This window comes from Hordeum vulgare, chromosome 7H, assembly GCF_904849725.1.
Source record: "Hordeum vulgare subsp. vulgare chromosome 7H, MorexV3_pseudomolecules_assembly, whole genome shotgun sequence".
Lineage (NCBI taxonomy): Eukaryota > Viridiplantae > Streptophyta > Magnoliopsida > Poales > Poaceae > Hordeum > Hordeum vulgare.
The window spans coordinates 68,612,292-68,616,932 of NC_058524.1; positions in this window are offsets into that span (position 1 = coordinate 68,612,292).

Here is a 4,641-nt window from a genome sequence, read left to right on the forward strand (position 1 = left end):
GCTTTAAGAAGTTGGCATGTCATCTAGAGCCAACCTAATAGCCAGCATGTACAATAGTAAGTTTTAAATGCGTACTACTTTATTAGTAATTATCCTACCTTACAACCTCACAAAGCATCTTGGGGCTCGTGCTGCAACTCGCTGCTAATCAAGAGCCCGCTTCTCTTCTCTCTCTTCTTTTCTCTCTTCCACCTAAGCAAGGATATAATATTCTAATCCTTATAGATCGCTTATGTCACCTTATTGTACTTGCTCTAAAAGATAAACCTCTCATCATAAGTTTATTGATTAATGCTCATAAATGAGAAGCTTCGCCTCCAAGGTTCAGAAAACCAGGACTAACTTGTGGATTTTTCAACAAGAAAAATCAGATGGATTAAAATATTTGTTGGGCATTCGAGAGAATGTTTTGATTTAGAAACATGAAGGGGTTAGGTAATCCCATAACTGTAAGTCGTAATTTATAAATGACACATGTTAAGTCGGGCCATGTTCATGTTATCTCTAGAGTATGTATTACTACTACATGTACTGCATCACCAAATACAAATAACAAGTTTGGTTGTATTTTCTCAAGCAAGAAGATAAGGTTTAGTAGTATGGGGGTTTGCACATTCAAATGAGTTTCGGTAACCTTGAGTCCCAGCTGATCATTATTTGAGAATACCATCACTGTGCATAACTTAAAAATATTGACATGAATAATTTTCTTAATTAGCAGAAGAACAACATTTTCTTAAACCAGGGAGTAATTAAGGGCAAGAAGGATATAAGTCATTAGTGGCAAGTTTCATATTTCCCTAGTATAATTGGATGGAGAAGCGTGAAATTGAACTAAATATTTTGAAAGGCTTAGATTTGAGGACTAGCAACAATTTTCTAGCCAATAAAATGCTAAATTTGCATCTTTAATAGATTACACATGTATACCACATAAGAAGGATGTTGATGGTAACATTTCACGAGCACCGCATAAACCAAGCCATCATGCATCTACTACTAGGGAAAAGCTTATAGATAGAAGCTTATTAGTACTGCGGGTTTTTACCCCTTGCTACTGGTACTTACTAGTAGCGCGGGTTTTACCCCTCGCTACTACTAAGTGGTCTCAACCGTGCCCCTGCGACATGCAATAGTAGTAGCGCGGGGTATAAACCAGCCCTCACTACTACTAAGTAGAAGGTAGGTGAAGTACCACATATCCTAGGCCGAATCCCTCCTCTCTCCCTCAGTCTCCCCTCTCTCCATAGGCTCTCCCATGATTCTCCTGCCCAGGAACACCTCCTCCTCCATGGCGCCCACCGAGTCTCAAATCGAAACCCACACTCTCCTGATTCCGCTTCTCCATCCCACCCGTGATTCCCTTCCTCACCCACTGCCACAGCCCGCCTCGCACCTCATCGCCTCCCCCAAATCCGGCGGCCTCCACTGCCACCGCAGCCCCCTCCCCCTCCTTCCCCATCCTTCTCTGTTGTTGGAGGAGAGGAAGATCTAGCAGATCGCCATCCATGGCGGTGGCGAGATCAGCCATGGACGCAACCACCGGTTAGTTCCTCTTCCTACTCCTCTCTCTCTCTCTCCCTCCCTCCCTCCCTCTCTCTTCTAATCATTTTCTCTTATTTTGTAGTAGCATTAGAGGAGAGTTGCGAGGATGAGTTGGGTGGGGAAGCAACTGTGCTACTACTAGCAGAAGTACTGCTAAAAGTTAGTTGTAGGGCCGTAGTAGTAGTAGCGTAGGCCCCCGTGCTATTAATAGGTCATTAACCCATGCTGTTACTAGGGTTTTCCCTAGTAATGCTCACTCACAAACATTGGCGCTATTTCCAGATCTAAATCAAACTAATCCAACCAATTAATCCAAAACCCACTTCGCAAAATGGATTGCAGTTGCTTACAATCACTGAAACCTCGTGGACTTGTGTTTCTACCATTCTTGAAGCTCTAGTCGGAGTGGTCTAATCCAAGAACGCACAAGCCCAATGAAAGATCAAAAAATATAGGCGAACACCTAAAGTTAAACGAGGCGAGCTTACAGTGGTGTGGGAGAGCAGACATGGGGATCACAACACAGGACCCCATTTTTTCATCGGGGAAACATTGTGCATGCTACATGCATGGGCACGAATGGCTAGCAAGCATCACCACAAGCAGTCACCAATCAACAAGGCATCACGTACAGGCTACAGCTAGCAAAGTGTGCAGTCGACAAGTATTCGAGGAGGAGGACTGGAGTAGTGTCGGAGCACGCGAGGCTATAGAAGGCAGCAGCTACAAAGCGCACTCATTGGTGCTCTAATATTTTATTCACTAGTTACAATATCGCCGAACCCAATCATGACTTTGTGATGAAATTAGACGGCCTCGACGTCCAGTCGTGTAACTTTTGGCTGAGTTGGTGTTTGGCGATTGGTGCCATTTGGACAAGTTGGGCTAAAAACCAAACATATATGAAGGCTACTTCACAACAGACCTACCGCAAATTTGTTGCCCAACTGTAAAGCTGGGAAGTTCTATAGGTCGAGTGATCCTGTTTGTTTTCTCAGCCCTTGTCTCCTTCTACCTCTTCCCCATACTTATTGACACAGATCCAGTACAAGTGATGCTCCATCTCAGATGGCATGCGAATGCGGTGTATAGCACAACTACATCATGTTTGTCCATTCTTAAGCATGGGGACGAGGCGCATCAATAACACCTGAGCCGACAGAGCAAGAGGAGGAGGCTCAGAGCTAAGTATGATTGAGTGGGTGTTGCAATTCTGGTTATCTATCAATAATTCCCGGTGCCTTCTATGCCCATGCCTACCAAATTCAAATGCCTTTAGCATAGAGCCACGACAAATATTGCACAAAATGGAATTCTAAGGCACAAGTAAACAATGAGTCATTCCTTAGGGAAGCCTTGCTCCTTATAAAAGAGTTATGTGGTAAATAGTGGCATGAAATCATTGGTCCTCTGGTAGGTCAATAATTGTGAATCTTTTGTTTATGAGCTTTCTCCTTTGGTAGGTTATAAGCCACTATAAGAGCTTTTTTGATCTTTTAAACAAATTTGCTTAGCCTTTTCAACCTATACATATCTAGATGTTGCACCTAGACAAAAAAACATTGTAGTGTTACAAAGTTCACGAAAGATAAAGCCCGACAACTAACATTCCATCAACAAAAAGAAAATGCAGGCTAAGTAGAACCAACATTGCTTAACAACGTATCATGCAGCGATCAAATGAATGGTAAATTGGGAGTCACGTGAATGATTCCATTCAAATTTTGGTAGTTCATCTTTATGTTTGTTGTTATGAGAGTCACTAGTGCATGCACTTCTCTTTCTTGATAAGAGCACCACCCGCTGGACATAAACTAAAACACATATATCACCAATGGATGGTATTTATCCAGATAAAACAGAGAAAACCTTACTGGACTTCCATACTTGATCACATGAACATCAACTTCGATACTGAACTACTCTCGAAAGTCAAACCTTATTGGATTTTGTATCATACATGCTTGTTTTCAATAACTAGCAGATATAAGATGTTCACCACAAACAACAAGCTACTTGGAGTAGCAATGCACTAAGCTGTAATAAGGTAATTGATGAAGGCTTCCGCATTAGGAGCAAAGTTTTCATGCCATCGTGTGTGGCCATTTCATCATCCTCGAACTGGTATGCCGGAGCACAGGTCACTCCAACGAAACAATAATGCAGGTCAGGGTCCTTCCTGGTGTCTTGATGAAAACACATCCGTCATTACTGAAGAACTCGATGTCATGGGTCGGGAAGGCACCAAACCATACATTCGAAGGGACCGTGTATTGTGGTCTCTGCCCTTTCCGTAGTCAGGACCGATTACTCTCGTTTTGAGTTTCCCATCATCATGCACCTCAAATACCTGAAATGGGGAAGTTTTTTAGACCGAGAATAGCTCCCCCTCCCCTCCCAGAGGCGCTCCCGCGGGCGCCCCCGGGAGGAACCCTAGCTCCACCCCGCCCCCTCTCCTCCGTCGCTCCCCCTCGCCGTCGCCGGAGGCATCACATGCCGAAGGCCGCGTGGCGTTGGCGGTGGCTGGGCGCTTTCTCGCGCCCGTAGATGGGGGGCTTCGTGGGACGCCTCCCCTCTGCCCGGTAGCGTCGGGCGTCGGGCCGGCCCTGCCCCGCCTCCCTCCCTCCTCCCGGAGCCCGATGGTCGCCAGCACCGCCCCCTCCCCTCCATTCGGCATGGCTCGGGGTTCCGGTGTCCTTGGGCGGGCTGGCAGCCGATCTGGCCTCCTGCTCTGTTCTGGTTGGAGGTGGTTCGCAGGGGCTGCGGGTCTAGGATCCCCTGCTCAGATCCGGTGTATGGTGTTGGTAGGCGGTGGTTGGGGTGGCCGGCAGCTGTGATAAGGCGATGGTGATGCAGGTGGTGTTTACGCTACTCCGGTGCGGGATGGCGGAGCTTTGGGCGGATTTGGCCAGGGCGTAGAGACGCTGGTGCTGTGGTGGTGGCAGATTGATGTGGCGGGGACTGGCTTATCCCGGCGTCGGCTCGTTTGTAGGCGGTCTGTGTCGGCCTTCGACCCCTTTCCTTGTCGGCCGGCCGTTTCTTCCGTAGAAGGGTTGTCCCTCTCCCAATTGCGGTACATCGCTCGTATAGTGCCCC